Here is a 13,025-nt window from a genome sequence, read left to right on the forward strand (position 1 = left end):
CCTAAATGCAACAATACAGTGACTAGTATGTAGGGACAAAGATAACTATTACAATAGTTATTGTATAGAAAGAGAAGAGGACAACAAAAAAGGTAGAAGAAGAGCCCTATTCCAAAAGATTAGAGAAATTAAAGGGAAATTTAAACCACGAGTAGGGATGTTGAATAATCAACAGGGGAACACACTGACCGACCAAGATGAAATAAAAGGAAGATGGAACCAATACACTGAAGAACTCGATAAAAGAGATGCTAGAATCGTAGATTCATTCATGGAGGAACCATATGACGAAGAACCAGAAATTTTAGAATGTGAGATGAAAGCTGTTCTTAAAATACTTGGAAAAAATAATTCATCAGGAACAGATGGCATATTAGTAGAGTTGCTACAAGTTACTGAGACTGAATCTGTCCAAATTTTGACAAAACAAATTCTCAGCAAATATGGAAAGCTAAACAATGGCCCACAGACTGGAAGTGTTCAATTATATATCCCAATTCCAAAGAAAGGGGATCACAGGGACTGCAGTAATTATCAAACTATTGCCTTAATATCCCATGCAAGTACTGCTCAAGATTCTACAATAAAGGCTCTTACCATATATGGAGCGAGAAATGCTAGACGTCCAAGCTGGATTTAGAAAAGGAAGAGGTACTAGAGATTATATCTCAAACATACATTGGATAATGGAACAGACCAAGGAATTTCAGAAGGACATCACCCTGTGCTTTATTGATTACAGCAAAGCCTTTGATTGTGTAGATCATTAAAAACTATGGAATGCTTTAAATGAAATGGGGTGCCACAGCATCTGATCGTCCTGATGCGCAACCTATACTCTGGACAAGAGGCTACTGTAAGGACAGAATATGGAGAAATCGAATGGTTTCCAATCAGAAAAGGTGTGAGTCAGGGGTGTATTTTATCACCCTATCTGTTTAATCTATATGCAGAACATATCATATGGAAAGCGTGATTGGACCAAGGTGAAAATGGAAATGGACTGCCTTCAAGTCGATCCCAACTTGTGGCAACCCTATGAATAGGGTTTTCATGGTAAGCAGCATTCAGAGGGGGTTTACCATTGCCTTCCTCTGAGGCTCAGAGGCAGTGACTGGCCCAAGGTCACCCAGTAAGCTTCACGGCTGTGTGGGGATGTGAACCCTGGTCTCCCAGGTCATAGTCCAACACCTTAACCACTACACCACACTGTGTGAAAATTGGAGGGAGAAATATCAATAATTTAAGATATGCAGACGATATCATACTACGTGCAGAAACCAGTAATGATTTGAAACGAATGCTGATGAAAGTTAAAGAGGAAAGCACAAAATCAGGACTACAGCTGAATGTCAAGAAGACTAAAGTAATGACAACAGAAGATTTATGTAACTTTAAAGTTGACAATGAGGACTTTGAACTTGTCAAGGATTATCAATACCTGCGTTTGAGATAACAGGGCAATGTCGTCTGCATACAATTAACATGTTAAGTGTTTGTTTGCCAAAACTGGGGGATGGGAATTTACTGTTGACAGGCGTTTTGTCAGCGAGTTGATATAGATATTGAATAAGGAGGGAGCCAACACGCAGCCCTGTTTTACTCCCTTAGTAGTGGTGATCGGGGCTGACAAGTGGCCAGCCTGATTGCATCTTACCCTTATTTGAGTGCTCTCGTGCAGAGAGCGGATTAAACAGAGCAAACGTCTATCGATGTTTGTCTCCAACAACTTCAACCACAGTCTCTCACGGGGTATGGAATCAAAAGCTGCTTTAAGATCTATAAAGGCAGTAAATAAGGCCCCCTCCCTTACAGGAAGAGTATTTTCCAGCCAGATGCTGAAGGACTAGTCCATGGTCCACTGTGGAGCAGCCTGATCTAAAGCCTGCCTGTTCAAAGGCCTTTTTCGTCCTCCATCCATGCGTTAAGCTTCTCTAGAAGATGGCTTGCATATAGTTTGCTTATAATGCTGAGGAGACTAATTGGTCTATAATTGGATGGATCCGTCCGTTGGCCTTTCTTGTAGAGAGGGATTACAATGGCCATACGCCAATCGTCAGGGATTGAGATCGATTTGTCTATGGCCGTGAACAATGCCGCAAGGATAGGAGCCCACCAATCCTGGTGTTTTTTAAGGAGTTCAGGGGTGATGTTATCAACTCCAGGCGCCTTGCCTAATTTCAGTTTATCGATGAGTGCGGCTGTCTCACACACAGGAACCGGTGGCCATATAGGTAATGTATGAGCGTCAACCCACACAGGGCTGTCAAGATTATGGCCCTTGGCAAATATGCCAGCAAAGTATGATTCCCACTCACTAGCTGGAATATGGTAGTCAATACTCAGGGGGGCAGTCGTGTGACCCACAGCGACCAATTTCCAAAACTTTCTCGCGTCTTTTAGGCGGGAGGCTTCTATTAAGTTTTTCCAGCACTCCTCGAAAATGGACATGGAAGAAGAACAAGTAAAAGAGTGTATGGTAAAGTGGGCAAAAAATTTTGGTTATAACATACAAATGGATCAATGGGAAAATATGTGGAAAAAAGGCTTGAGATTTACATTATGCTATAATCTTAAAGAAAATTTCTATAAAATGATGTATCGTTGGTACATGACTCCAGAAAAGTTGTCAAAAATGTATAGTAATGTTTCTAATGTTTGTTGGAAATGTAAACAGCAAGAAGGATCATTTTATCATATGTGGTGGCTGTGTAAAAAGGCAAAATCATTTTGGGCACAGATAGGTAGGATGATGCAAAAAATTCTAAAGATAAATATTCAGTCAAAACCAGAATTTTTTTTATTGGGTTTTATGGATAAACAAATAGAAAAGAAATATGGAAGAATAATATTATATATGATTACGGCAGCAAGATTATTATATGCACAAAAGTGGAAAATGGAATCAACACCAACAACGGAAGAATGGCTATTGAAATTAATGGACTTAGTAGAGATGGATAAATTGACATGTTTACTTAGAGAAAAATCGACAGACACATTTCTTAAGGAATGGAAGCCTCTCTTAGACATTTTGTTGAAAGATCAAAATAAAATGATGATATTGGGATTTGACGATTAACTAAGATAGCCTATGGAGAAAAGTGATCCTGTATGTATATATTAAGGGACAGGTTTGATATATATGATATACTTATAGCTGATCTGCGACAAATCGGAAGTCAACTATTTTTTTTCTTTTGTTGTATTGTTATGTTTTTGTTGTTTGACTTTGTTTTGTTTGTCTTTTGAAAATTTTGAATAAAAATTATTTAAAAAAATTTTTTTTCCAGCACTCCTCTTGATGAGATTTTTTTTTTGGCTTTTATTAAAGCCTTATAGCGAGTTTTAGTGGCCAGGTATTCCTTGGGGAGAACTGATAGCTCTGAGGCTCGATAGCTTCTATAGATGGACAACAGGGTCTTCTTCAATGCTACACAATCCTTGTCGTATCAAGGCTTTGACATCCGTTCTAGGGTGCCTGAGCATGGTTGGGTATTAAAGGTTAAAAGATTATTTATGTACCCCACCAGCTCCTGGTATGAGGTACAAACAGAGGACGGGGTGATTTCTTGCAGAAGCTTATTCCTGAGGCCAATACCCTCAGCGGAGTATATAGATTTGGAGAATTTAATGGCAGTGGCAGGGGTCCATCTGATACAGGTGTTTTTTCTATCGGGCACCAGGTTAAGGGCAGGTTCGCGAACCAGAAACAGCCTTTTGTGACCCAACTTAAAGGAACAGATCAGAGGTAGATGATCACTATCATCTCTAAACCCTATCGAATACCTGGATACTTTCTCCGCCAAATTGGAGGAGACCGCTATATAATCGATGGTAGATGCCCCACGGCACGAGACGTAGGTGAATTCGCCATGCAGGTCGCCCAACACCCCACCGTGATAACCAAATCACAGACGTGGGTCATTTGAAGGAAACAAAGGCCGGCAAAATTGCAGCCTTTGTCCTTAGAGTGTCTACTCGAACAGGAGGGGGGAAGATTGGATAGTGGGGGAGCTAGGTGAAAGTGATTATATAAGGCTTCATTGTTAACGCCTGTCCTAGCATTGAAATCCCCACCCAAAATAACATATGCTTGGGGAAACTTGGCCAGAGATTTAAGAACATATTCTTGTAATTTCGACCAGACTTCCCTTATTAATTGGTACTTGGCAAGTGGGGGGAGATACACATTAATTATCAAAAGAAGGTCATTATGCAAGTTCAACAGCAAGATCAATGCTATGTCTACGCTCAGTACCGTAATATCCAATTTAGTCGAAACCAATATCACTAAACTGCCTTTTGGCCGACCGCCATCAGGGCTAGGAATTGCCTCAAGAAAATAATTTGCGAACCCACTTAAATAGAGTTCGCTTGTGAGCCAGGTCTCCTGGAGCATTATTGTTGGTTAAGGAACATGAAAAATGAGGGGTTTGGGCCCTTATTGGTCCAGCCCGCCACGTTCCAGGAGACTATACATAACAGATCTTCGGACCGACGTACTTTATATCAGGCTGTGAGATTCTCCACATTGTCAAAAGAATCGACAGTGTCATCAGAAGGGCCGGTGGAAGTTAAAGGAGGCCCAAGGTGGTCTGATTCGATTGGCCATACACTAGGGGCATTAAGGAGAGTGAGGGGAGCACTTTACAGAGTGGAGCCATCGAAAGCTCTCACTTTGCCCTGTACCCCTTTTGGGAAACCTTTAATCTCCTGATTTTTTCCATTTAGGGAGGTGGGACTAAAATTTACATTTGTAAGAATATTCTGCTCAGAGGGCCCCTGGCCTCTCAGGACCGACAACTTAGGTGATTTCGACAGTGTCATGGTTGAGCCATTCACTGCTTCATACACAGGGGAACACAGGGGGTCCAATGAGGAATACTTATCAGCAACAGGATTGATTTCCGCCTGTATAACCAGCTTGGAGCCTTTGACAGTTTGAGAGGAGATAAGTAGCCGAGATCTAAGAGTGTCCAGTCTCAATATTATGTGCGCTTGGGCTTGAAAAGGTAAAGCCCCATAAGACTCGAGTAAATTATTCTCTTCCATGACAAATGTCTCATTCGCTGGGTCTTTATTCAGCGGTTCAGGGGGGCATAGAGTAGAGGATGGGGCAGGATCATACTCCATGTTAGTTAAAATATCATTCTCATCATAGGTTGGAGTAGACCTCACCTCTAATGGAGCCTCGGCGCATAATGAAGATTTAGTCTCGAGCTCAGAAGGGAGTGGGTGTTCAGTCCAACTGGGTATCAGTGGCATAGGGGGAGCTGCGTTGACGAAGGCTCTGCATCCCCCTATATTATGGAGGTGCAGAACATCTTTGCAAGCGTGCAATTTCTTGACTAATTTAGCCTCTTTGAAAGAAATCTTTGCCCGGATAACAGCGCCAAAATGGGGCAAGTAGTTTACATGTTCTATATCCTCTACCACAAAATTATTTATGGATATGTCCCTCAGAAATTTAATTAGGAAAAGTTTGCATTGCAACTGCGAACTGAACTTCCTTGGTTTAGGAAGATTAATTAGAACCAGGTCTTTGTTGATGCGAATCAAGTTCCAGTATTTAGCTTTTTGTGCCTTTGCCTCGCCCTCAGGCTCCGCCAGAGGAATGGGCGGGGTAGAAGATTCATTTCCAGAGATGTCGTCCAAAATTAAAGGGGAATGCAAGTCTGAAGAATCTTCTGTAACTCGGTCCAAATCCTGAGTAGTGTCCTTACTATCAATGCTAGCCTTCTTTGGCAATACTGTGCAGTTCTTTTGCAATTTTTCAGTTTTGGAGCTCTCATTGAGATGTCTGAACAATTTGCCATATTGCATTTTTTTATATTTTGGAGGCTTGGAGTTTTTTATGTTTTTACTTTTCTTCACACCTAGATTTCTACTGTTGTAGCTCTTCTTATGCTCCTTTAACGGTTCTTTAGGGAGGCGCAACCGGGCAGCCCTAGAGCAGGTTATCTTGGCATCGGTTGCTTTAGTCTTATCCTCCCTAAATCGAGTGGCCGAGTTCTCTTCAGACAGTTGAAGTAGGATTTTTGTTGTAATTTCTGCTATTGTTGTTAATAGATGTTGTTAATAGATCAATACCTTGGCACAGTTATTAACCAAAATGGAGACAATAGTCAAGAAATCAGAAGAAGGCTAGGACTGGGGAGGGCAGTTATGAGAGAACTAGAAAAGGTCATCAAATGCAAATATGTATCACTGAACACTAAAGTCAGGATCATTCAGACCATGGTATTCCCGATCTGTATGTATGGATGTGAAAGTTGGACAGTGAAAAAAGTGTATAAGAGAAAAATCAACTCATTTGAAATGTGGTGTTGGAGGAGAGATTTGTTCATACCATGGACTGCGAAAAAGACAAATAATTGGGTGTTGGAACAAATTAAACCAGAACTATCACTAGAAGCTAAAATGATGAAACCGAGGTTATCATACTTTGGACACATAATGAGAAGACATAATTCAGTAGAAAAGACAATAATGCTGGGAAAAACAGCAGGGAGTAGAAAAAGAGGAAGACCAAACAAGAGATGGATTGATTCCATAAAGGAAGCCACAGACCTGAACGTGCAAGATCTGAACAGGGTGGTTCACGACAGATGCTATTGGAGGTCACTGATTCATAGGGTTGCCATAAGTCATAATCGACTTGAAGGCACTTAACAATAACAACAAAATCTGGTTTTGACTGAAGAGATTCATAAAACAATTTCACAGCTTTTATGTGGATTTATATGGTTCTAACAATCTTGATGAAAAATTAATGGAGGCCTCCATTGCTAAAACAGGTTTCAAAAAACTTAGTACAGACCACATTGAATATTTAAATAGGGAAATCTCTTCACTGGAAATTTCTAATTCAATCACTAAGCTCAAGCCTCTCAAATATCCTGGCATATCTATAAGAAGATATATCTATACCTTATATCTATAAGAAGTATAAAGACCTTTTGTTGCCCTTATTGAAAAAAATGTTTAATGATAGTCAGGTGAACAGGTACCGTCATAATTCCTAAACCAGGGGAAAATCTCAAACTTGTTGAAACTTACAGACCCATTTCACTTAAACTTTTTACAAATATATAATGGAATGCTTAGCCAATCTAGCTCCACATTACATACACACTGATCAATCAGGCTTTATAAAATTCCATTCTCTTTCGGATCTGGTGCAGAGGATACTTAATATGGTTTTCCATACAACTCAAAGACGAAGTCAAATGACCTTGGTATCGTTGGATACCATCAAGGCCTTTGACAAATTAGAATGGAATTTCTTATTTAAAGTTTTAGAACAAATGCGATTTGGCCCATTTTTTATTCAGATTCTCCAAGCCCTATATACAGGTAGTGGTGCTTGTATCAGAATAAATGAGATTGACTCAGGGAGAGTAAATATTAATAACGGTATGAAGCTGGGGTGTCCTCTTTCCCCAGTCCTATTTGCTTTTGCACTGGAACCCCTTGCCATTGCAATTCCATCACATCCCAATATAAAAGGGATCACAATTAATCAACAGTCTTATGTATTGAATTTGTTCAGTGATGATATAGCGTTAATGTTATCTGACATCTTTTGAGACTTTTATTTATCAGTCAACCACATATGACAGGGGTACCTTATCAATAATTTATAACATTCTATTAGAGGATACTATGGGGTCACATGTTACTTATAAATAATTGTGGGAACAGAATGTGAATTTAAAAATAGATGATGGTGCTTGGACTGCTCTTTGGAATAAGTGCCTGTTTAAATCAGTTTCAACTAGAGTCAGGGAAAATGTCCTGAAAATAATATTCCATTGGTACCTCACTCCCCACAACCTTCATAGAATAAATAATTCACTATCTCCTCTCTGTTGGAGCGGCTGTGGGGAGAGGTGTATGTTCTTCCATATGTGGTGGTCTTGTCTGGTGATAGGGGCTTTTTGAAAAGATGTTATTTTGGCAATCTTCTGGAATACATGTCAAATCCTGCCAATGGATCCATTGTTGGCTTTATTAATAATTCATGATGGTCACCCCAAAAAAATCTTACACAAAGAATGGGTTCATTTTCTCCTTGTTGCTACTGCTTGGAAATCAAGTGATTCCAATTTGCTACAGAAATGGTATCAGGAAGTGTGCAAGTTTGCCCTTATGGAAAAGCTAACACATAATCCAAGAGCTCTAACAATAAGGAAATGAAGCTGACACATTTTAACAGACATGGTATTCATTTATTGCTTATGTATGTGACAGAGATGATTATTGTAATCCACCAGCTTCCCATGTTCAAATATGGGGGGGTCGACATTTGGTTCAAACCTGCAAAACAAAAACAGAATAATCAGAGAGATTTGTTCCTGTTATCCAGACCTACTCTTAGTTCCATTACTAGACTTATTTTATTCCATATTATGTTGCATCTCTCAAAAGTATTTTAGTATTTCTCCTTTATTGTTGTACTTTTTATTTTATTTTTTTCTTGATGACAGCAGATTGTACTATCTTTGTCTGTTATTGTACTTTGCATAAACTTAAACACACACACAGAAGCTGGGAAGATTTTCCATTATAAAAATGTACTGTGTTTGAAAATCTAATTTTAATTAAAGAAAAATGACAAGGACTGATGGGATCCAGGTAGGGTTACCAACTGTACTCTTTTAAGAGTACATGTACTCTTTTTGAGATGGTGCAACAGCATACTCTTACTTTTCACTTATCGAAGGCAAATGTACTCTTTTTGAAATGACAAAATGATGGTAACTCTAGATCCAGGAGACAGACCCTGGGATAAGCAGAAGGGGACTGTGGGGCTGCATGGGGAGAACTGTGAATTATCAGATGACACCTTGAGTTCGAAGCAGCAGGCTAATAAGACAAGCCCTCACCCCTCTTCTCCATCCCTGCCTGTTCCTCCCTCCAAAAGAAAAGAGAGACGGCTGCAGCCAGAGTGCTCAGAGGGGGAGCCCATCCCATCCCTGTAGGGTCGGCTTCCTGCCACCCCTCATTTCAAGGGAGATGAGAGACGGCTGCAGCCAGAGTGCTCAGAAGAGGGGGGGAAGGGTGAGGTGGCAAACACCATCCCACCTTGATTGCCAAGGACATGTTGCAAACTGCACAGACATGAACAGATGGAACACCTATTCAGCCACAGAAGTGCCTGATTGCTTGCTCAATCCCAATCTGAAAGACAGCTCCTGCGCAAACAGGATGGCTGCCCCAATCCTATTTAAGAGGGTCTTGAAGGCATGATTAACTGTTGCAACATCTGAGCTTAAATAGTCATGCTTGCTGAGGTCCTTGTGAGCCACAGCAAGCTGTGTAACCTGTAGTTTGATCTATGTCCTGAAGTCCTTTTAAGTGCTGCAATAAAGTCATTAAAGAAAAAGACTTCCAGAGCCTCTAAGTCAGAATCTGAGAATGAAGGGGAAGACAGTGGGAAGCAAAGTGAAACAAAGCTCTGGTGTGGATGTAGCCCCCTGATTAACCAAGCCAAGCAGCTGTGAGTCTGGCTTTTAGAACACTGACAGTTGGTTCTTACTGAGCATGCCGGGCCTTATCATTGACTTCAACGTTAAATATCTTAAATTAATTAAAAATCAGCCATGCATTGTTTAAACTTTTAAACTGCAGAAGATGAAGGTCAGAGTATGGGGCAAGGTCAGTAATAGGATTACAGGTACTCTGTGAACATGGATGATTTTTAATGAATTTCAACAGATTATGAGAATTCTGATAAAATAAGTCCAATAGAGGTCTGGATTATTTTTTTCTCATTTTACACTTTAAACTCTCAGTTTTTTCCTGAGTGTTTTGTGTATCACCACAAACACTTAGAGGATTGTTAAGCACGTCTGAGTTCAGGACTATACATTTTATGAGGTTTTGTTTTGAAACGAGCTTATGGAAAGCATCAGAATGGCATGGGGGAATTTTCAATTTAACATTGCAGAACATGAAAAATCCATGCTGGCTATAGTATACAGCCACTGTCATGTATAATCTCTGAAATGAAAACCTAATAAATCAAAGTCAAGGGGATGGGCCAGCAGAAGGTGGAAAGTGGACCTGATGTCATACTTATCCATGGGAGCACTCAGGCCACAATGATGGACCATAACAACTGTTCTGTCAAAGGAACACAGATGATCAAGGATAGCATCATTAACTGACAGGCCCTTAGGATAGGACAGGAAGGAAATGAAGTGATATTGCCCAGATGATTTCTTAGGCACAATGTCTAAAGGGGAGACCCTCACAGAAGGCACAGGGAGAGACCGAAAAAGCCTCAGCATTCTACCCTCATTGACTTCCTTATATATTTCATCCTGAACAAAATCCTCCAAACCCACAATAGAGTTGAGGATCCCCAAAAATAAGAGCTTATGATCACCTACAGCTGGAATACGAAACCCATAACTAAAACCATCCTGCAGGTAAACAGCATCCTTATGGTTAGGAGAAACCATAGTCTGAAAACCTATGAAAACCTAATCAGGCTGGGTCCCTTTACCCACATTCTGGCCAGAAGGGTCAGATTTCATTCCCCACTGCAAGCCCCCTAAATTACCTGGTCTTGGGGCAGGCCATGAAAGTGGGAGAGGGCACTACAAATGGTACACTCATTGTTGAACTTGCAGAAGGTCCTGGCACAAAAACCCTTGCTGCTGAACTCCTATCAGAGCAGACACGGTTGAACCCCCTGCCCCATGGGAATGTGTAACACTAGCAGGCTTGAGAATCAAATGTCTACTATCCAACCTCTCACCCTGTATAGGACATGCAGCAGTCATAAACTGCAGCCACAGCTCAGGCTCCTTCCTGTCCCACTTCATCATCATCATCATCATCATCATTTTATTTGCATGCCGCCTTTCCACATAAAATTGTGCTCAAGGCGGCTTACAACAAGGTGAACAAAAATACATGTCAAAAACAATTGCAAAAACAATTTCCTAATAACAAAAAATAATAAAACAGTGACATAACAAATATAATAACAAAAAACAACTTTTCAACATTATGAACATAATAAAACAATATTTAAAAACAAAAAAGTAACCATTAACACCCCAAACCCCTAAATTCAAATTGGGATCCACTGCCACCTGCATCCTAAAGGATTCTTCATAACCCATTCGGTCGGAGCACATATTCAATGTATGCCCTGAATATGTTGTGTAAGCATTTGAGTAGGGCAGTAGCCCTCAAGCGATGCCTTGGCAGAATAACACCCATGTAAATGAAAAAAACAAAAAAAACAAACAGCCAACTGGCCCAGGTCCTTTCAACCTTCTTTTTCTTAGTCCTCTCATTGTACCTGTCTTCTGGTTTCTTATCCTTCTGCTCTGATTTCCACTATAGCATGGAAAAGATATCAGTGTACTCATCCTTCCATATGCGCTCTTTAGTTGCACAGAACAGATTAATCCCCAAAGGAGCAGAGGTTTCCACAAAGGGAATAGTGTCATCCTTAAATACAGCCAAAGAATCAGAAAGGCCTCCAGGGGTCTGCTCTTCAGTCTGCCTGGCTATGGGTTGCCACACCTGTTTACAAGCTGCCCCTCAATCTGATCCACCCCCAAAGCCCCAGGCAATAGACTATGTGGGGGTACATAAGGCCAACTCTGATCCCCAGCCAAAGGTATATACCAAAGATTTACCGTGGGGCCCCTGACCAGCCCCAAATGTGTGCAGGTGGCAAATACCACGGCATGGCTCAAAAGGAGCTACCAGTCGCTCAGATAAACCTGAAACTGCAGTCTCCTCAGCTGGAGCCTGCTGGAGCTGGAGTACCTGAACAGCCCTCCAAATCTGCAATACAATCTAAAAGATCATGAACAGTTTTAGCGTGAGCCCCTTTCTTATCACTCATATCCATTTAGGCCTTCTAGTTAGCCACCAACGCCTGCTGCTTATTGCGCATCTCCAGGCACTCCAAACAAACAAGTACTCTAGCTAAATCTAGGGCTTCATAATCAGAAGAAGACGACTCAGGAAGTGGGGTGGGGAGGAGCCTGGGAGTAGGGTTTTGGGGCTTCACTTTCCCCTTTGGACCACCCTTGTCCTTCTTGGGAGGCATCACGGTTGAACACAGACACAGGTAGGCAATAAATTGCCAAAGTGCAAACCCAATACAAAGGCTAAAAGGGAAGCAAAATACAAGCCACAAGAATAAAGTATTCAAATATGAATGTGCATGGACACAAGCCAAATTTAGCTATAACCAAACAAAACAGGTCAGTGGCCCAGGCTAGGCCTGTCCTTAAGAGCAATCCCTGTGTGAGGTGCAGGAAGGGCGTCGGAATTTCAAGTCCTCTCAAGGCCTAAGGAGGCCTGCACAAGCCCACAGCACAGGTCCAATCAGCAGCCCCTTAAACTAGAGCCAGGTGAGGGTGGGGCTAGGGCTAAGGGTGGCAATTGAAGCTGATGCCCAAGGAAAAAATTAGGTGGGAAAGCAGAACCGGATGCACTATTGGCAACCAGAAGATGCCCAAGTGTCAATATGGGCAATGTACCGCCTAACCACATGCCGCCTGTGTCCCAGACCAAAGCTCAGGCCCTCAAAGGCCCTGCAGCCTAGTCGCCATTGCTGTTGCCAGTGCCACTGCTGCCACTCGTTCTTCACATATTGCTGCTGCTGCTCACTCATCCTTGCTGCCAATGCTGCCGCTTGCCACCACTCTCGAGCCGCACACCCACTGCCTGAATGCCACTGCCACATCAAGTGAATCTTCATCTGAAGCATCTACTCACAGACATCGTGAAGGACTGAAGAGTCTGGAAGAGGAGCGGAGCAGGCTTAGATAGCCCTGTGCTCAGCCTTGCCTCCCAAGCGCCAGTGTAGCATGTGTTATAGCATGCTGAAAGGGCTGAAACCATGCCAAGGTATATTCCTGGCATGGCCGCAAAAAACCACTGCTGCCGGAGCCCTCTGGGCCTGAAAGCTGAGCAGGGATGGCCTTTTGGTCCCACTGTGTAAGACCACCAATTTCAGAGACCAATCCATGCATCTGACACAA

The sequence above is a fragment of the Rhineura floridana genome, chromosome 5, assembly GCF_030035675.1.
Source record: "Rhineura floridana isolate rRhiFlo1 chromosome 5, rRhiFlo1.hap2, whole genome shotgun sequence".
In the NCBI taxonomy this organism is placed as follows: domain Eukaryota; kingdom Metazoa; phylum Chordata; class Lepidosauria; order Squamata; family Rhineuridae; genus Rhineura; species Rhineura floridana.